At 45.3% G+C, this 22155-nt stretch overlaps 1 protein-coding gene across 1 annotated transcript in view; it reads left to right on the plus strand.

The window, feature by feature from the left end:
• Positions 1 to 4616: 4616 nt before the first annotated feature.
• Positions 4617 to 22155, plus strand: part of gli1 (GLI family zinc finger 1) — a 48297-nt gene continuing 30758 nt past the window's right edge. The window contains exon 1 of the mRNA XM_035630697.2: positions 4617 to 4995. The gene's annotated coding sequence lies outside the window, so the exon portion shown is untranslated. The remainder of the gene's footprint in view (positions 4996 to 22155) is intronic.

Here is a 22155-nt window from a genome sequence, read left to right on the forward strand (position 1 = left end):
TCAAGCGTTCCTGCAAATTATATACATTTATATTTGTGCATGTATTGTAAAGCAGTTCCACCACATGCACAGTGCAACATCCTTCTGATAATAAAATGAAACACAATCTGGGCGCAGCTCTTACCTGTGCATGCAGCAGTGACTGAAGTTATACATTTGTGCAGACCTGCTCCTCCTTGCGTCCACTCTCTCCAGTGTGTAAAGGTGAAACCCAATGCAGCCACAGAGCACAATATATGCAGAACCTGCAGAGCTGCAGCACCGTCAGCCGGGGACCCCGAACCAATGGAAAGAAAACATGTGCAAAGGATCATCTGCAATGGAAAAACAAATCCTGTAAAAGATTTTGTGGATTTTACTGCACGGGGGAATGGTGTCCAGCTGCCCCGAGTCTTAGTGACAGATGCTTTCTCTCATTTGGCTCCGCATGTTCCTGGCTATCCTCCAGTGGCCTTAAATACTCTAAACCTAGATGCTCCCTCACCCTCCACCTGTGCAACACAATGGTTTTATTTAGACAGTTGAATTGAAAATGTTATTTTTGTTTTTCATTCAGCAATCTATAAGGCACTCTCCGTATTTCACGTAATGTGCATAGTCTGCATAATTGTTGGACTATCTCACCTTGTCAATGCATATAAATCACAGCAGATTAAAATTAAATATCATGCCTCGGAAGTAAATACCACCACCACCTCGTGGTTTCTGATTAATGACAGTGAAATATAATTTGGCATGGTTTCAAGAAAAAAAAAAAGTGCCAAGCATTGAAGCAACATGTCATTTAATGCTTTTATCTTCACTTGAGCTAAATGGCTTGGCTCAAAGCTTTCGCTCGGACTTACCTGCATTACTGACCCTGTCTGTAATCTGCCTAGTAGTGTAAGCCCTCCAAGAGCTTTAAGGTAGACATCTGTAACTTTTGATTCTCTCCCATTCACGCTTTCACTCCATGCTTCTTTCAGAAATGCATAGGGTCTTTACATTTTTTTTATATTTTCCTAAAAAGACAGCATATCAAAGAGAGTATTATTATAGTAGTATCAATTCTGAGTGAAAGGAAGCATTGTCTATTGATATTTTTGTTCCCCATTACCGTTTCAAACTCAAACGCTGCAGCAATTGATATTTTTTAACAACAGATCAATTCTTGAGTGTAATGTGAAAGGAGCTACTCATTTTTATTTCTCATTTACTATGAACATTTGGAAGTGTTTTCTGATAGGTATACTTAACAATTCTAATCTATCATTTTGACTTTACAGATGTGATGAGTGATCAGCGTTGCATGTTGAGATGGAACTGGTGTATTGTGTAAAATACATCCAAGGGAAATGCAATTTCCAATTTGTAAATTCCAATAATGGAAACTATAAATTTGATTTCGGGGGAAATAGTAGAAGTGCATGTTTTACACAATCCAGTGAAACCATCTACACTTAGACCCGCTGGAATTTGCTGCTTCACCTTTGTAATCCCTCCCCATTGATAATCTAGAGTGAAGCCTGTGTTGGGTTCTCTCCGCAGTCAGATGAAGCATATGGCTACAGCATCTGTGGGCTGATTTACATCCAAGAATTCCCTGCTTGGCTGCCACAGAAGCAGCTATACTGGGACTAAAGCCTGCGACTGTCATTGACAAAATCTGATTTAACCACAGTCCTTACAGCATGTTGGACTCCAGCCTCGGTTCAGGTCAGCAACTGTTCAGACTTTGACACGCTCAAATTTGAACGAAAACACTTCTTCGTACTCGCAGATAAATGTTATTTCCTGATGTACAGAGTTTGCCAGTCAGTGCCAGGATCAGCATCCTTTGATCGAGACAAAGATGTTTGGTTGACAGATGCTGACTGCGAAACTCACCTCTCAGCATGGTTTGCTGGCGTAGCTCTACTTTACACCTTTTATCACTTCAAACATTAAGACTCCTTCAAATCTGACTGTGACTATTTCCTCATAACATCCGTATCATATGCCCGTATTAAAAAGTAAAAGAGCAAAATCCGCAGCAAAGTGCAAACACCCCAAAACCCCAGACGATAACACTGGAGCCTGTTGATGCCTTAAACCACAAAATTGCACATGGGCCTGAGAACTGGAGTGTAGCTCGTGCATTTCATAACCCACTATTAAGTGTTGCCTCACCTTGGGATGAACTTGAATGCAAGTCAACCAACCACAGGCAATTAGTCATGAAAGTGGTGTAGAACATGTACGAGGGCAACAATGATCCATCAACCTACTGTGGAAACAGCAGAGCCTGCTATGTGCCATCATTTGGACTGAGGCTCCAACAAAACGCACACAGCGTGAGGGAAAAAGATTTCAGAAGGACTGTGGCAGTTATTGATCTCTACTCTTGCTGGCCAGGGAGTTGAGACAAGGCCTTTTTCAGAGCGGACATATTTGACTTGTCAAAGCGGGAGAAAAAACAGGTGTCACTTAAAACATTAATAACGGCTGTTCTGTTAACACGTTGCAATTTAACATCTTGTGAAACACCAGCAAAATGCCATTGTCCCTGTAAAGTGTAGACACACGATAGAGGTATATTTCTATAATACACACATTTGATATTGATACACAATACTGTCTATGTAAGGTGCAAAACCCCTCAGTACATTGTGTGTGTTGCCCTTAAGTTTTGATTAAATACTGTGAACTCAGCAAAATGAACATTGCAGCCCCATTTTATACAGAAACTTTCACTGAGTGGATAATAAAACCGTGGGTTTACCAGTAATTAGATTAAACATGAATGTATTTGGGACTATGAGCACAAAATAAACATGTATCATAAAGAAAAAACATGTGTATGATGATGCTCAGAGTAGAATTTGACACCAGGTTCCACTCCTACATGACATCATGGTCTCAACATCAGGTGATGCAAATGTTAGCCCTGCATTGAATCGTATCATAATCATGTTTTGGTTCCAAAATAAAATTGTAATTTATCAAACTCTACCCCAAACCAACTGAAGCACTATGAAAGTGGACACTTTTAATGTCAAGCAGTGGTACTTTGATTTGATTGGTAATTGAGGCTGACTATGATCACACAAATCCACTGTTTATAAGTTCCAGAGTTGTGAAATGAAAGGATTTATTTTACTATAAAATAATGGAGATGACATTCAAAGTAAATTCCAAGTCATTTCCAGAATGTGTCCAAATTTTCTTTTTTTAAATACAGCAAAGTAAATATGATTTGATTTCTATTGTGGGGGTTAAAGTATGGAACAATGCCAATTTAAGTTTAAAAACCTGCAGCTCTCTTTTTGTTTTTAAGAAATGGTTTGTAATGCTATTTTTGAGGGTTGCAAGTGTAAAAACTGTATGCCTTTGTTTCCTTATTATTATCTTGGTTTCTTGGTTTTCTTTCCCTTTTTGGTTTTCAAGAAAATGTTTTTTTAATGCTTTTTTTGAGGGTTATAAATGGGAATAATTTATTTCCTTGTTTCTTTACTTATATCTTGGTTTCTTTCTTTTTCTTTTTCTTTGAGGTGGGTAGATTTAATGGATAAGAAAATAGGATAGGCATAAATCTAAGCTTTTGCTTCAGCCTAAGCCTTTTCGGTCACTATTTACTGTTTGAGCTCACATTGTGAAAAGTTTGTAATTGTTATTTTATGATGATGACTGAATAAACGAACAAACAAAAGTTGCAAACAAAAACTATGGACACAAAGAAAATCTGTCAAAAATGGTTCACATTTTATACAGAAAATTAAAACCTTTTAAACGAATATTGGTTTAGGTAAACCACAGACACACTCTGTTTTCTTTACTCTGTGGTTGTGTGTCGTCTAGCCTGTGTAATCCTAATAAAACACACGCACGCACGCACACACACACACACACTCACACAAACACAAACACACACACACAAACACACACACACACACACAAAACACACTCTCACACACACACACACACACACACACCCAAAACACACACACACACGAAACACACTCACACACACACACACACACACACAAAACACACTCTCTCTCTCTCTCGCTCACACACACACACACACACACACACACTGTGCACAGGTCCAGGTCCCGACTGAAGCGGACTGAAATCCGCTCCGTGTTTTCTGGTGGACTCTCCGCAGCATCATCCCACACGTCGCCCGCCACACACGCTGTCCGAGGGGCCGATATGAAGTTACCCCATTGAAGTAAACAAAAAAACATTTATAGATACATACATCATCCCAATGGCGAGATAAGAAGGGCTGCTTTATATATATGTATATATATATATAGACACCGCCGCGAAGTATTTCATAAACATGTGCATGTCTCAATATGACTCACTGCATCGCTGGGAAATGCTTTTGAGTTTACGAATAAAAGAGCAAAAAGGAATCTTTTGGTGTGTGTCGATGAACGAGAGCATGTTAAGTTTGAGGGGATAAACTGAGGCTGCATGGTCCTCTCTCTCTCTCTCTCTCCCTCTCCCCCTCTCTTTTCTTCTTCTTCTTCTTCTCCTTCTTTTTTTTTAAGAAAAACAAAAAGTGAACTTCCTGTTTCGGGGTGGTCCTCAGACTGTGGAGAAGGGGAGGGAGGAGGGAGGGAGGAGGAGGAGGAGGGGGTGCGCATTCCCGCATTGGCTGTGCAGCCGAACTCCAGGGCGCGTTGCGGGACTCCACGGACCAACATGGGGTTCAACGTTTGTCTCCGATCGTCGGCCCACGAAGTCACCGCCAGGAAAACCCCCGTGGGAGAGAGACTCTGAAGAGGGGCACAGCCTCGGCCTCTGCGAGGAGCCCGGGCATCTCCATCCGAGCGCGCTTTGGCACAAAGTAGACCAGAGAGAGAAGGAGAAGTGGAGGCTTTACTGGAAGAAGAAGAAGAACAACCCCCCCTCAAGACTTTTCTCAGTCCCTGGACCCGCTGGAGCTCTTCTTCCCGAGGACTGTGGGGGGATCGAGTCAGACAGTTCCATGCCGAGGAACACCCTCATCCCCATCGAGCTGAGGTGAGCCGCGCCGAGCGTTCATTTGTTCACATTGCCGATCGATCGCAAGTCTACAAGCCTCGTTTGGAAAGAAGTGGAGGTTTTCGCTTTTTTTTTTCTTCATATATCTCTGTGAATTGGCACTTGCCAAACGAATCCAACGTGTGATTAAATCACTGCAGGTCTCCTTTTGGCCGCTTCTCGCTCTCTTCGGCTGATGGTGCCTCACTTTTACGCGTAGGAGCGCGCTGCTCCTCCGCGGTCCCTCTGCTCCCTCGGTCCCACCAAGTGTTCACCGTAACAGTTCCACATCTGACTCTGCTGGACTCACACTCCTCCAGTGTTTTGTGTCCATGTGGGGGACAGGGATCTGTCGACATGTGCGCCTCCGCGTCTTTGGGGTGAGGGTCCTTCTTGTGGGGGTCTGACTGCCAGCACATTTAAAACTCATCTGGCACAGATGAGGGTGCCAAGCCCCCCCCCCCCCCCCTGAGAAACAGCTGGTTCTTGTAACCTGAAATGCTTGAGGTGCCAATATCTTTTCAAAATGCGAGTCTCTGTCAGAACACCCCCCACAACAACAACAGCAGCAGCAGCATTACAGAAAACTGTGGCCCATGTAAAATGTCCCAATGGACTCTGCATGATAAATGTTTGGGTCCCCCTTTTTTAGGGGCTTCTTGAACTTTGCTGGCGGATCATTTTGCATTGAATAATAATAATAATAATAATAATAAAGAAAAGAAAGTCTTTCTTTCTTTCCTTTCATAATCAGTCGCTAATCTGAGATAGATTATGGGATCTAACTGTGGCTGTAGCTGTTAATGTGGACAGATTAGGGCTGCCGGTCGTCGTGTAGCAGTGGCCCTGGACTGAAGAGCGTCAACACTGGATTCAATAGAGGAGCCAAACACTTATTTATTCCAAAGTGACATTGAGGAGTGCTAAGCACACAGACCTACAACTTTCTTAAACAGTATTTGCACACACTCTCTCTCTCACACACACACACACACACACACTCCTAGAGAGTGTTATTGTATGACACAAAGGGCCTTAAGTAGATTTCCCAAATCATCACAGGAAAATACAAAACGTACAAATTATTTCAGGAAGAAACTCCGGAGGATTGTGATCAGATTTTCCGCGTCTTTTTTGGAAAATGAATGCACTGGACATAGGAGGGGGGAAAAAAGAAGTTCCAATATTTTGTGAAATGTCTTTAAATTGTTTTACATTTGTTTTATATAACTTGACTAAGTAAGTCCAATTTTTCCGGGGGGGGGGGCTCTTTGGATATCGCAGGGAGACACTCAGGGTGATGTTGGTGATATTACAGTTTTGAGAGAGGAAAGTGCACTTGTCCTTTGGCCACATGTGAAAAGCTCTGCAGGGGAGCTTCCTCACCCTCCCTCGTCTTTATCAAGTGTGTGGAGGCCAAAAGGCTCCTTAATGGGAATGCTCTTAAACAAATAGACCATACAGGAAGCAACTGTCCTCCAATCTGCCTGATCGCGGCCTCATCAGGGCACTGATAAGGCCGCGATCAGGTTACTCGTTTTGAGTCCAGTGACAACAATGACATGTGTTTACTTCCGTAAGGGAAAACAGGGAAAAATGTAAAGCGGAGGGAATCTCGTGACCTTCGTTAGTCAAATGCAAAATGTGGAAACTTCTGAACGTGGACTCCTCATAGCTGTCTCTGGCATTAATCATCCGGGCGGCGTGTTTAATTTCTGTGCTGGCGCTGTCGCCCGCCGGTCACGTGACACACGTGTACCCAGAGGCAGGCAGCAACAAGTGGTGTGTTTCTGTCCAGATTCCATTTTGGTCTGCTCAGCAAGAATCATGTGTCACGTGATGCCTGCAACAACCCCCCCCCAACACTCCTCCTCCTCCTCCTCCTCCTCCTCAACACCCTCCTCCCACCTTCCAGAAAGAGGGAGGTTGGGGGGGAGGGAGAAAGACCACCCTCACTGGGATCACAGCCCCTCAATCAGACCCTTTCACACCCTGTGAACCTGAAACAATCGGGGTTTAATAGCAACTGTCTGTCTCTGCCGGGCCCCGGCCACGACCACGTAGGCTCACAGCGCAGGGCCGATCGGCTGCAGGCGCACAGAGACGAGGCCTGGGGATGCCGCGAAAGGACACGCGAGAGCAGAGACACACACACAGACACACTCACATGCTCCCTTTCTGTCATTATCCCCGCTGGCATTCTCTGCCTTTATCTTCTCGTGTTCCTCCCGTACATCAAGAGAGACCCCCTTCTTTGCTCATGTCAGGGTCTTGGTATTTGAAGGTTATTTTGGTTCAGCGCATTGAGTTTGCGTTGCTGCAAAGCTGTATTCCCTTTCTCTGTGCGTGTGTGTGTGTGTGTGTGTGTGTGTGTTGTCATCCATTGAGATGGTCATTGTTCACCGAGACCAGAGTGAAGTGATTTTGGTCATGGTTGTTTTGGTTATTACCGAGCCAAACCTTGTGCCATCGGAGCCGTCTGAATGTCACAACGAGAGGCCACAATTACCATGTGTATGCAAACAGTCTTTCTCCAACGAGCAGACAGATCGCCACTAGTGATTTCACCGGATCCCCGAAGAGGAAGAAATATAACATTTGAGACAGTGAACGATGCTGAAATGAGGCAGAGCAATTGGGGGGGGGGGGGGGGGGGTGTTATTAAGTGGTGGGCTGACACAACGGGGCAAAGGCATTAGACACTTGAATGGCATTAGTCAAAGGGCACTCATAATAGAAGAGGGTGATGGTGTAGTCATGGGAAATATTGTGAAAATCACTGTTCGTGGTCACTTGGAGTTTTCCCTCCAGTTATGAGGCGGATCAGACAAATTTCTACACTGGAGATAAGAAACGCACTTTTTGGACTTTTTTAAATTTGCTGCTGATGTCGGTTGTAGAGGAGAAGCCGTTCTCCCCTGTTTTTTGTCCTGATTACAGGGCACACAATGGACTGATTAATCGATTGCTAGTGGTGCTTTCAGAGCTCTTCAGCTGTTCCCTCATGCGAATGTGTAAAGTTCCTCATCTCACTTTACCTCAGTGTAATTGTCGTCTCGGTGTGACGGGAGGGAGAATTTACCTCCAATCTGGACGTCCCATATTTCCCCCTTTTTATTTTCCAGAAAGCACAGTGTATCGGATGGTCCCTCTCTGGGGCGAGACAAAGCTCCGGAGGTCACGGTCATGGCTGAGCCTCAGAAATGTAAAGGCTTCTTAATGAATAAATAAAAACCTCATCAGGGGCGGATAAGTTCTTACTCTGGAGAGGTCTAGTCGTGTGTGGCACAACAGGCAGCACCCAGAGAGACGTAGTGCAGTGTGTATTTTACAATAGACGTGTTGTTGTGTTAGTCTACGCCTGAGGGAATGTTTTTGTGTGTGTGTGTGTGTGTGTGTGTGTGTGTGTGTAATATAGGTTTAAGCACGTTGCTGACAGTAAGAGGCATAAAAGGCAGAGTTGATTTCTTACCCATTGTCCCTCCTCCTTCTTTGAATGAGGGTGGCAGTTTTTGATAAATGTGTGTGTGTGTGTGTGTGTGTGAAAAGCAGTAAGGCATGCTAACTGTTAACTATTGTTTCATGTGGTTGATATTAGAAATCAGCCTGGCGCTAATAGGAACCAGGTGAGACCGTGAACAGTGCTCTTATGCACAAACAACCCACACTGTTACTTATTCATTTCCCACTGTGACATTACAACATTAACACCAGCTGTTTCACATTGTGGCAGAACGGTGTGTGTGTCCATGGTCTGTCCCCCTTTGAGCCATTGCCGATGTGATTCAGAGCTTATTTTTCTAATTTGAATAATTTGACATGGCTTCATGGGTTGATTGAGTCGAAAATACGCCTGGTCAGCCACAACAGTGAAAACCAGTGACGTGTTTCGGTGTGGTGGCTCGTCGGTGGAGCTCAGTTTTGTTGGCTCATGGGAGGTTCGTTGAAAGACGTTGGTCGACGGTGGATGATTGATGCGTCTGACGAGGAGACGGAGAAACCCGGATCTTGAAAGTCAGTGATCCGGTTCAAAATATCGGCTCAACTTATGTAATATTAAACTTGGAGTGAGTGATGCATAAATTAATTAGTTGTACAAGCTTGAAATCTCCAGGTGGCTGAATAGTTGATTTATTCGTGTGTGTGTGTGTGTGTGTGTGTGTGTGTGTGTCCGTGCATGCATGCATGCAAGTTAATTCGCAGAGTTTTCTCTTTTTTCAAAGTATTTCTTTGGCTGTGCGTTTGTTTCAATGTGTGTGTTCTCCGCCGCTGATGACTCATGGCGTGCTGTCCTGTCGGGCAGAAAGCAAAGAGGAGGCGGTGTTTATTATTTCACCAGGTTGCCATAGCCACGGCGCATTCGGGTGCTGCTGCCATCATCAGTGCAGTTACAGCACGGTGTCTGATAGTCTCCCTCCTCATTGCCTGCGTTTTCTGTGACGTCCGCCAGTTTGACGTCACAGAAAAGGGGGGGGGGGGGGGGGCGGGGGGGAGGTGGAGAAATGAAAAACTGCCCCTCATGCAGTGCAGAGAAATATGATCCTGACAGTTTTGTTGTGATACGATGAGCTTCTTACGCCAGCGCTAAAGAGCAGAGAACGTTTGGGCGCAACATTGCTCCAGATTTTTTTTAAAAAAAACAACAACTTCTTTGTCTTCTTTCCTCCCTCTTGCAACAACACTGCAACCTCTCGTTTTGATTTCTGTCTGTGGAGAAGTGAGATCACGCGTAGATTGTGTGTCCAAAAAGTTTCTGGCACCATTTTATGTGATAAGTGATTCGATTTTTTACTGGTTGAATGATTTATTTTCTGACTTTAATGAAGCAAGAGGGAGGGACAGAGGGAGACAGAGGGAGAACGAGGCATGTTCACGTTGCGTGTGTTTCTGATGAGGCTTCTGGACAACAACTCTGTTATCTGAGATGAGATAACAGCCTGAGTCTCTCGGGTTGGCAGATGTCCATGGGCAAGTTTCACATACCACACGGCCATCAATATATATACACGCAGCATATATCTAGATATCAATCTACAAAGAAACAATGAGAAATTAATTTACACCTGAGCTTTGGTATCAGTTCAACTAAGCATATACGTAACGTATATAACATATATATAATAATAATATATAATATATAATATAATATAATATATAGTTAATAAGTGAGAGTGAGTTTTGGTGTCCAGCCTTTGAACTGGACTTGATTGGCGGCACAGTAACCACGTAAAGATTTGGTGAATGTCAAAATGAGAAATTTAGGAAAGATGAAAAAGTGCAAGACTTCATATTCTCAAACTCTGCCTCAGGTACTGTTTGTGTAAAAGTGACTCCAGATTCTGAAAAGTCAGAGTTTATGTGCATTTACCCGAAGCTGTATCCAACTGTATATGTTTCTTATCACAGGAAAGAATGTCAATGTGTCACAAAAAGTACATTTTCAACAATGGATGACCCAAACCACATTGGTGTTGGCGCTTCATCTGTATGAGAAAGCGACATTGTTGTTTTCCATACTCTCAAAGAAAGAAAGGAGGTTATGTTTCCACCCGTGCCCATTTGCGTTGTTTGCGAGGTATCTGGTCGGCTTGTCAGTCAGCAGGATTACACAAAAACTACAGAACGAATATGCACTAAACTTGGTGGAAGGACGGGACACGGGTCACGAAAGAATCCAAGCGGTGGATCCAGGAATTTATTATGACTTTCTGTTAAATTGCACTTTTTTATTTACATCTACACTGATTTCCAAGGGAATAATTAATGGACCTCGATATAAAAAATAAATCAGAGATATTTTGGGAACTGATATCTTGGCGGCTTTGTTAAATTCATGGACTGTTGCGCCTTGGAGGAGGTTCGCTCTACACCGAGTGCCATGCTAGTGTCCCTTTGCTTTCCGCTGCTCCTTTTGTTGCTTCTCATGCACGTCTTTCCAGGTCTCTATAAATATCCCTCCTCCTTCTTTATCGAGCTTTCTCCTTCTTTCTCCCCTCCTCGCTCTTCCCTCGGCTAACCAGCGTCTCGCGTCTTCGTCTATTCTCGTTTGCCCCGCTCGGCGAGTAAGTGACAGTTGTGAGGAGCGACTGTGGTTGATGCTCGCTGGTGCCACGTTAACCCGATCAGATGCCGTGACAGGAAGTCAGTCCGCATGCACGGACCCAGCGCAGTGGCACACGCCCATGACTTGCTACAGTCGCAGGGCCAAATGAAGGCCCGAGCCGTCACCGATACGCTGACATCCATCTGCTGTGGGTCAAAGGTAGCTGCGCCCTCGGTCAAACAGCCTCGTATTTACTACAACGGATCGGACATGACGTTCCGTCCGCAGAGCGCTTTGATCCGATTTTTAAAAAAGTCACCGACTCTCACCGATGATTCAGAGAAAACCCTGCGCCTTGATTTTGTTTCTTAGCTGAAACATAAAGGTATATCGCCTTTTAAAACGAAACCCCTTTGGACGAAGGAGCTATACAGAACGGGATTATCAGAAGTGATGAGGTTTTGCTTGTTTAGTCAGACTGAAGTGAACCAACTGCATGTTTTTCCTCTGTGGCATCAAATATTATTTACCGATATGTTTCCTGTGGTCCACTGCCGTCCAGGATTAATGGAAACAAGCAGTCGTCTTTGTATTAAAAGCTGTTATTGAGAAAATAATTCCCCTCAGGAAACAGCGCACTATTGAAAAGTTGCGTTTTGTAAGATGTAATTAACTTTGCCTCAACAAAAGCTTTGCGGCCGTCTCTGTGGTAGCTGGGAGGAGGAATCCTTTACGGCGACTGTACAGGCACACAGAAGAAAAAAAAGTACAGTTCTAATGCATTGGCTGCATATCTGCAAACCTAATTAAGCTGTTAGAAAAATAATATCTCTGGCGCGCTATGAGAAAGAACTTTCCATTTTCATTAACACTGGAATTCGGTGGAAAGTCAAACGGGGCAAAAGAGAGTAAAGGGTGAACGAGAGAGACATTTCATAGTGAATGTGGAGGAGTGAGTAAGTGAGAGGGAGAGAGAGAGGGAGGGAGGGAGGGAGCGAGATGCAGATAGCTTTAAATCCGCAGCGAGTCAGGCTCTCAAATTTATGCCCATGGGCTTCTTCTTGGGTGGGCTGCAGGGAGGGCGGTGCGCTAGCAGGAGCAGGGGAAAGTTGCCGACTCCAGACTGCTCGCCTTGCTCTGAAGCTTGGCTTTTCCTGCTGGAACACATTTACAACTCAACCGTCCCGACTGGCCGCCCCCGGCCCGGCTCACCGAACTACACTTATTGAGCAGCTTTGGTGTGCTTGTGTTAGAGTATTAGTATTTTTTTTGTTTTGTTTCATTTTAATAACGCTTTTCTTGGGGGGGGGGGGGGGGGGTTAGCGATGGAATGTAGCTGGAAAGCTACGACATAACTGTTCTGAGCTCACAAGAAATTATTTTGGTATTTTCCAGTGTCGTTTTTTTTTAATTGCTTTAATTTTTTTCTCTCCAAATATGACACTTTATATTAAGTTTGATGAAATTCCAGGCTTAAACTGATTTCCTCCAAGAAGTAGTTTCGACTTGGGGAACGACAGAGTCAGTTCACGTCTCAACCCAAGAGCTTGGATCAGATAAGGCGTAATTTAGGCTCCTCTGTATTTCGTGCCAGCAACGTTTTTTTTTTGTTTTGTTTTGTGCTCAGCATGAGGAAGATCCGGGCCCACATCTAGCCTTGGAATAGATTCCCTCATGTTTAGGATGAAGGGGAGTAACTCACTCAACAACCCGCTATCAAGCCGTGTTTTTCCACTGCGGAGATTCAAGGCTCGACACAAGCGGCTCATGGCCGAGAGGCCCCGGGGTGTCAGCTTAGCATTGCATCAAGCACAAGAAGGGTCCTCGTCCTTTCCAACACGAGGTGCAACAGATTGTCTCACGTTGAGGCTCTCTGAGCTGGCGGAAAACAAATTCACCTGGTTGCAATCGCACGATGCGCATCAGTTTGAGTTCTCCCTGACGTTGTGTCCTGTCGCACTGAAAGGTGCGGTTTGGCGTTGAGCATCTCTAACTTTTCCAAAGCAGGGAGGTGTTTCCTGCCTCAGCAGCGGCACAGGCTTGAATGCACAGCGAGGGATGACATAAGCAGCATGTAAATCAGCTCGCAGCAGAGCAATAATCTGAACTTGAAATTTAGAGGCTGGTCGGTTGGTCTCACCGTGATTATGTGCTGTACACACACACACACACACACACACACACACACACACACGCGTGCACACACGCATATGCACGCACGCACATGTCCGTGCATGCATACACACTGCTGCAAAAAGAGGCCATAGGGAAGTAAACAAGCAGTTGCATCAGTATGAAGAACAGGCTTTAATCAAAGGAAATGTGCATCTTTAAAAAGACAAAAAACAAAACTCTACTTTTGAAAAGAAACGAAAAAGAAGTGCACGTGGATGTGTGTGTCTTCCCAGCCGCCCACGTTCATTCCAGCCCGCGTGTCTGGCGGCTTTGCGAGCTAATTCGCTCTGAAGGTATTACGGTTATTGGAAGGCTTGTAAACCATTAAGTCTTTATTTACAAGAGAAAGAAAAGAGGGCCTGGGTAACAGCGTGGGGGCGAGCTGGGTCCTGGTACAGGCGCTGACCCCACTGTAAGTGATCGGGACAACTGAATTTCTCGACTGGCAGGCCCGCAGGACATCTGGTCCTATTTGCAGCAAAACAGCAGACCACTTGTCAATTACATAATTGTGCCCATTAATTACACGAGGAGGGGCTACATTTCCTGGTAGCCAATAACTAACAAAAAAGGGAGCGCGTAAAAGAAGGACTCTACGGCGCACATGATTATAGTGTGTGTGGTGAAACGTGAAACATGGCCTCCCATGTATAGGAGCAGCCCAAGGTTAAAAAGCCTCGTACTATATTGTATTTCCATCGTTATGTTGAGGAGAGTGTGTGTGTGTCTGTGTGTGTGTGTGTGTGTGTGTGTGTGTGTGTGTGTGTGATTGTGCGTTGAGCTTGTGTAAATGTATCTGATAAGTTAAGAGTCGGAGCGAAGTGAAGTGACGGGGCAGAACAGCTGTTAGCCGTGTTGTTAAATTCTTAAGGACAGTTTGTCGTTGCGTCAGCTTTCAGTAGCCACTGTTGTTGGCCACACACACACACAAACACACACACACACACACACACACACACCCACACACACACACACACTGCAGGTCATTTCCCCAGGAGAGGACCAGGAGAAATGGCTCACCTACGTGTTGTGACTGGGCGGATGCAGGTGCGATGGCTGTGGTAAGTTTCACACCGTGGCGGTTCCACACGGAGGAGAGCTCCTGTTTGAGTGGAAGGTGTGGCTACGATTGGAGAGAAAGTACATTTCAATTTAAAATTGGCCCATTACAACACGGATACCACTTGTTCAGATCTCCATTTTTAAAGATGGGGTCACCATCTTCTTATAGCCATCAGAAATTCTCCAATGTAGATAAAAAAAAAAAAAAAGGTGTCCTGTCAACTGAGAAGGGATCATCCCCTACAGGGATTTTAATGTGGGGCACAAAAATCTAAGGCTGCAACTAATCCTTTTGGTGACAATGACAGAAAACTGTTGTATTGTTTTTGTCCAAAATGCGAATAGATTCAATTTACTATCATTTATGAATCCTCATATTTGATAAGCTGGAAGCAGCAGACTAGAATGGTCAGTTGACTGCTTGTAATGGCTGCGCATTTATTTGTCTGCCGTTTATTTGTCTTCCACTAAAAGTTGCAGTGCTACGTGATTAACAGTATTTTACTTCTCCTCTAAGCTGTGGAGGCAAAACGGTGCAAGTGAGGATGCAGAACGGGATTAGTTCTGCGGTTCCCATGCCGTGAGCTGACCTGCTGCTGCACCCAGCATGAAACAAATGTTGGAATGACAATGCGGCTGTCGCAGCTGTTGTTTTTTCAGGTCTGGAGTTGTTGTCCTCTCCTCCTCCTCCTCCTCCTCCTCCTCCTCCTCCTCCTGTACTTCTTTCTTGGGATGCTCCTCTTGTCCCCGTCACTGTCTTTATGCTGTGCGGGCTGTGGGACAGAAGCTGCAGACAGCAATGCACCTGCTAGCAGAAGTTTGGGGAGAGCGTGAGACAACGGAAGAGTAAACCGGTGGGGGAGAGACAGTCGTCTTTCTGTGGGTGTCGGGAGGAGAGAGAGAGAGGGCAGGGTACAGTGAAAGGAAGAGGCTGTGAGAGCGAGCCTCTTGGTCTTTGGACTGCAGGGAGGATGGAGGTACCATGCTGGGCATTTATGCCCGGCTTATGGGACCAGACTCGGCTGAATACACAGAAGGTCAACAGGGATCCACGCTCACTTTTCTTCTCACACAGAGTACAGCGCTGTGTGTTCGCACCGTGATGGACTGGCAACATGTGCAGGCTGGTTCCCTGCCTTTTGCCCAGTGCATCATGGGAAAAAAATCATCTCAAACCCCAGACCCTGAAAAAAGGGGGAGAATGTAAGGATGAATGGACGTAAAACACCCCACAGACTGCAATGTTATACTTGTATTCTGTTAATAAAGTCCGTTAAAAATGGACATGAATTACAAGACCCTTTGATAGAAAGTTTATAAAGATGTCATATTAAAATGGCGGGTATTACTTACTGTAGAGGAGTTGTTCTAAACTTGGGGCTCAGGCCTCACTCCAGTGGGTCACAAGATAAAACTGAGGGGATGAAATGATTATGGGGTAAAAAACTAATTTCTGCTACATATCATTTTCTGGACTTTAAGCCAAAAATGTATTGTTTTGGGAAATATTTTATAATTTCACAGGTTTTTTTGTAAGGGCTGTAGACATGACTTTGCACATACAATAGAGTATGTTTTGGGACCCTTAGATGATAGTTCTCTGATGTTTGAGATGATTTAAGGCTGCAGCAAACGTGGAGTACAGAATTACACCTGTTAACAGAAAGTTGGTGAGGTTTGTGTTATTCTGTCAGGACGGCCACCGCTTACAAAGGCAGTACTCGCAATACAGATTCACGTTGCAGTACATATGATCAAATGACAAACTTTTAATATACTATATCTTACAAACATTGGCAGCCACTTAGAATTTGCATGTTTGCAAGTTTTCTGTGGCGTCTATGTGGTCACACATTTTTGGTTACAGTAGGTTAATGTTGCGTTACATTGTTTTGGCTTAGATTATTTGTGGCGTTTTCCCATTTGATTCACTTTAGTTTAATGGCAAATATCAAACTCAAAGTTTTTGCATCTCGCACCTTTACGCTCTCATCAAAAGTAAAGGTCCACCGTACATTCTTGTCAGTCATTGATCCTAATAATCCTTTTATTCTCAAATCTGGGGGAGAATATCTGAGTCTTTCCATTAACACAACACCATTAAGTCTCCTAATCTGATGACTCCGCAGCAGGTTGTGACTTTGTCGGACTTTTCCGACTGCTGATTATTTCTCCAGCAGTCAAACCTCCCTGTCCGTCACTCTGTTCACGTTCTGTCTATTCAGGCCCGGGACAGGCAGTTGTTCCGCAGTTCTTTATGGGCCCTTATTAGCTGGCACCTGTAGTCCATTAAAAAGCCCCCGTGTGCTTACAGACTGACAGATACGTACTGTCTTTGAGTCCTCAGTTCGGTCAGAGCGGCACTTCACTTTCGGATAAGAGCGGAAATTTGTCATGCCGTAGAGAACAATCACTGGATGTTCAAAGTTTCAAACACTGAAAAACCCACAGGAATCCCAAAGGGGCTTATTTATCGACTTGCGTCGTCTCACGCAGCTGTGGAGCAGAGATGTGGTGAGCACTCGTGCATGTAGTGCGTGTCAGTGTGTGTGTTAGTGTGTGTGTGTGTGTGTGTGTGTGTGTGTGTGCGAACGTTAAGTGTTGTGTGCATGTGCTCGGAGCGTACAGTGGGCGAAAGGTCCCACATGTGGAAGTCAAACAATGAAGTAAGTCGTTGATGGTTAGCTGAAGTTTTAGGTCCTCCGCTGCGCTTGATTGACTCTGTGAGTTGACTGGTACAAAATATGAATTATTGTGCTTTGAGAAGTCTGTTTAAAATACATTTTTGAACAGAAGCTACTGTGGCCACATTTGACAATTCTGAAGTTATTGTAAATGTACCATTAACACAGGTAGACGACAGTCAGCAAACGCACTCCGAACTTGAAGGCCTCTCTGAGAGCGCATCCGCCGAGGCTATCGCCATATCTTGTCACGTTAAAGAAAATGAAATAAATATTCCTGAATCCGCTCGATTCTTACTTGAGTCATGTTCAATTTCATGGATGACGTCTGTTCAGGTGGAGGTAAACATCAGTTACCAGTCAATATCTTTTTCAAGACTGAATTGTAAATGGGCGAGGTTGCAATTCATCAATTCAATTTAATTTTCATTGGTTACACACATGGAAATGTCTCAATATGAATTGGCCTTTGGCACATCCCTAAGGAGTCTCTTCGGTTTGTAAATGATACAGGTCGTTCACAGGACAGACGGTAAAGTCGAGAGACATTTGAACTGCTGTAGTTCCTCTTTAGGTCACTGTTCCCTTCTTTTTCTCCAATCTTCCTTTCTTTAATATTTTCCTCAAAGTGTTGCGGCTTTTTTTTTCAGGGTTTACATTTTTAATCAACATTTGGGTAACTCGAGTAGAACTACCCAAATCAGTCAGAGTGGATGGCTGCACCCACTCCCCCCCTCTTCCACCCCCATGCCTTGTGTGTCCCAGCTCACACTCCAGCTTCCTGTGGGACGGAGCCAGGCCTCGGGGCTGAGGGATGTCTGTTTCCAGCCAATGAGCGCTGACACACATGCTCCAGCTTGTCAGACTGACTGTGTGAGGGTGAGCGGGGTGTCAGTGTGAGTGCACGCATGTAAGTGCCTATAGTGTCTGTGAGTCTGCTGGTCGTCTCCCTGTGTGTGTGTGTGTGTGTGTGTGCGTGTTTAGATGTGCAGAGATATGAGTGTTTTCCCTCTGTGGGTGGAGGTAACTGTCTAGGACATGGGGAACATTTTTCAATTAGTAGCAGTTCACTGTGGTCCAGGTTCACCTCAGGTTGCCTAAACGTATTTGAGTTTTCGTCTGTGGGACGGCAGTGGAAATCCTCCCCTTTCAAAAGGCCCCCTGTAAAACATTTGCTATCTCTTGTTGCACAGGAGAAAAATAAACAGCAGGTAAATTTGATACTTGCACATCACCAGTGCGATTCATTAGTGTTGATTCAAATAGAGATAAACACAGGAAAAGTCTGTGTGTGTGTGTGTGTGTGTGTGTGTGCGTTCTTTCAAAAACTCCTCTCATGAGACAACAGCCCAGCGGTTAGAGAAAAGACGCAGTTCTTACTGAGGAATCGGATGAACTCGGCACAAATTGGCTGTAACTCGCCAAAAATGAAGTTGCAAGAGACATATGAAGAAATGAAGCGGCCGTGTCTTTACGTTCAACTTTTTTACACATAACCGTGGCTCGCCCCACCTGAGCACTCCTTCCCCTGCTGGTCGGCCCGTCAGAGCAGACTGCTGGTGTGTCTGAGGTGTGTGGCTTAACCACCGAGGGCTCTAGCTGTCTGTTGTTAACAGACAGATGCCGTGTTTCCACTTCCCTGGCTACATCCACATGACGGCATTTTTATTTTATTTTAGAGCGCGCCACTGCTGCCATGTTTACACCTGCCGTTCCACACTGCTCCACTACACTGCTCGCCCCCGTTTCAGTTCATAAATCACGGGGCCGCGTTGTAGTACGGAAAGGCAAAAACGGAGACATTTGGAAACGATGACACGGGTCGCCCCTGATGTGTTCCTCCATTTTGGATCTTATCGGTCACGATTAGACTACCAGCAGTGAGGGAAAACATCGTAGTAAACACTGTCACAGTAACAGTTCCACCTCGCCGTCGGTCCAAGAAAACACCCTTCTTTTCACCATTGTTCTCTGCGGGAGAGAAACTAGTGTTTTTCATTTCAACATGTGAATCACAAAATCCTTTTTGAGTTAGGGCATTACATTTTTGTAAGGGCTGTGTGTATTGTTTTATCGTCTTACATCTGCACGTGTCATGTTTATTTGACCATTTTAGTCCGTTCGCCGTCAACTGATGTAGAAGTTAGAAGTCAGTGTGGGAACATTTCATTTTATCCATTTTTTCTCAAATATGAAAGTTGGAATCAAGCTATGAATTTGGAGAAAAGTTACACACGTGGTGCTGAATGTCCACGTGCATGGACATAAGATGCTTTCAGACAGTCCAGACATTTTCCAGAGGGGCTTTATGTGAGAACGCAAATGTCTTGAAATGTTGCTCTGCACATTTTTTTCCCCAACTTTTCCCGCCATCTCCCTAGTAAAATTTTCAGAAATTGTCAGAGACGGAAAATCTCCCGAAAATTTCACGGCGAGCGAGCGAGCAGGTTGATGACAGTAAACGGAAAAAAAACCCCCAACTTTCCTGCAGCAGGATCATCGCCATGTCCTTCCCTCCTGCCCGCTCAACCCAATGTGCCACAGACTGTTCCGCAAATGTTCCCGTCGGTGAGAACGTGTCTGACTCTGACATGTGACTGGCCAATTCCAGAGGGTCTCCGCACCCCATTTTTTTAAAATTCAATGTCGGAAAAACAGCTATCCATTCAAAAGCTCGCCCTTCCCATCACAAACTCTGATGCACCCTTGGGTCGGGTAAACAAGGTCGTTGTTTGAGCCTCGGCCAAGTGGTGTTCGGAAGCTGGGGGGGGGGGGGGGGGGGGGGGGGGGGGGGGGGGGGGGAGGGAGTGAAATTAGCGAGTAGAAGATAATTCACGCTCTCTCCTCTCTCCTCCGCTCCTCTCCTCTCTGTAAACACACTGAAGAGCAAACGTTTCTAACTTGGAGTGTGAGCGCCAGAGCTCTTCTGCTAACTGACCCGGGGCTCTAAAGAGCTGCACATAACAGGGCGCCCACATTGGCTTTTGTGTGCAGGAGGGTCTTTACATAACCCACGTAACCAAGCACATTGTCTAGCAACCGGCCGGCCACTGAAGGGCCTTGTAAATGGAGGAGGGGGGTCTGTTTGAGTGGAGGAGGCCAGTGGCTGGGCTGAGGGGCTAGTGGAGCTAAGCTAGGCGACGGAGGGCTAGTTCCTTGTCCCGGGGGCCCGATAATGTCCTGAGGATACTGATGCCATTAGCTCCCCCCGCGCACAAAGGAGCAGGCTCAGTTGCAGTTGTTTAGTTTTAACTTCAAACTAAATCTGATGTTTTTGAAGAACGTGCACTGTTCACGTTGGACATTCTCACTTCTGAAGGCATCTTGAAAAACTCACTCTATTCACGAATTGGCCCCGTTTGCCAATGTAAACCGTTTCTCAGTTACCTAACACCCGTCACTACGCCCCGTGCACTATTGCTCCACAAAGTCCGGCCTTCTTCACCCTGTTTCCACTGTTTGGATCTGAGCCAGAATTCCCTCGGTGCTGCCCAGGATGTTGAGGTAGATTTTTCCTCCCCGCTCCCAATGATTCTGGTTTTTTTTGGGGGGGCAGAAAAATGTTTGGATTTCTCTGTCACTGCACCGTCCACATAACAGCCAAAGGACTCTAAGGACTTTAGTAACTACTGTCAGAAGTCATTTAAAAACATATATATTTTAGCAGTGTTAACGACTGAATTATGATTACTTTTATTCTGTATTGATTACTTGTTTTAGCAGGCAAGAGTAGACACTGAAGCATCTTTGAGTAAAATCTCATTGACATCCATTATCCAGGTATTTGGCCGTCACAAACTCCTTGAGCTCTGAGGCCGCTTCAATTTGACAAACACCAATTGTCCTCAAACGGTTGCAGAAGTCATTTGAGGTGCAGAACAACAGGCTCTTGCTGGTAACTGTGATTTTGACACAGAGACTCATTATCAGCTCCACACTTCACCTTAGATCAGATGATAATGACCCATTTATCACCGACACTTGATGCCCCTGTCATTCTTAACAGCTCCCTGCCAGGACAGAGGAAGCTTTTACTACTGTTCTCGAAATGTTGCCATTGTCTCCCAATACACAAAGGCAAGGTGTCCTGATGGCCCCTGATGGCCCCTGATGGCCCCCGCTGGCCCCCGCGTGAGTCCCTGGATGGTCCCTAGTTGCGCCGCTGAGAGTTTTCTCGCTATTGTCACCCAGCTGCAATCACGGGGGAAAGGGAATCGCGGCAGGGGGAGGAGGATGTGGGTTGTATGGGTGCTTTGAAAAGATGTGTGAAATAGGAGTATGGGTATTAAGGGTCTTGGCTCAGCTGGGGGTCTATTGTGCTGAAGGCTGAGCCCCCTACTGGCATCCATGATCTCCTCCATTGACAGAGGAGTTTTGCTCCGCTCCCTGTTTTTTTTTTTTTGTCAGCCGCTTACTCACTACTCTCTCTCTCTCTCTCTTTCTGTCCCTGTCTCGCACCCGGTGTCTCTTCATCTTCCCCTTTCAGCTCTATTTCTGCTCCGAGGCCCCGTTCCTACCTGGCATTAACATGCGTCTTGGGTGAGCTGATCACGAGTGGACAGCTCGACGTATGCGAGTTCACACCTGGCAGTAGAATGTGTCTCCACATGTGTTTCAAATGACCATTGGATCGGATCTCGCGTTCCTGCTCTGTATGCAAATAAACACGTACATCATTACTGTGCGCAAAGAAAAAGCCAAACGCGACCGTCGGGAGGCAGCAATCCACTTCTCATGCCTGGTACGGTGGAACTTAAATCACAAAAGAACACATCATAACAGTGCCGAGGTCTATTCCTTGGTGTTTTTTTAGGCAATTTGCTCAACAAGTTTGACGCACTTGCTTAATATCTCTGTGGACAAAGCCAGCTTACGCAATTTGAGAAAGTGAATGTGCAAGTACTTTACTCAATTGAGTCTGCGCTCCTTCATTGTGGCCCTGGATAACTTTCCCTCAGACACTGCTAAATGAATCTGGCCATATGAAGCTGCAGGTCACGATTGGCTCTCAATGCTTCCTCTGTGTTAATGTCCGGTTTGAACAGTCCCTCCTGTAGAAAGCGAGCTCCATATAGAAATGTTTTTCTTCTGAATTCGATGTGAAAACCTCAACTGACGCAAACGGCGATCCAGGCCAACGTCAATGTGTTCGACCTCACTGATGCTCTTGTGGACAAGTGGCACAAAATCTGCCCA

The sequence above is a fragment of the Scophthalmus maximus genome, chromosome 6 (assembly GCF_022379125.1).
Source record: "Scophthalmus maximus strain ysfricsl-2021 chromosome 6, ASM2237912v1, whole genome shotgun sequence".
Classification (NCBI taxonomy): Eukaryota; Metazoa; Chordata; class Actinopteri; order Pleuronectiformes; family Scophthalmidae; genus Scophthalmus; species Scophthalmus maximus.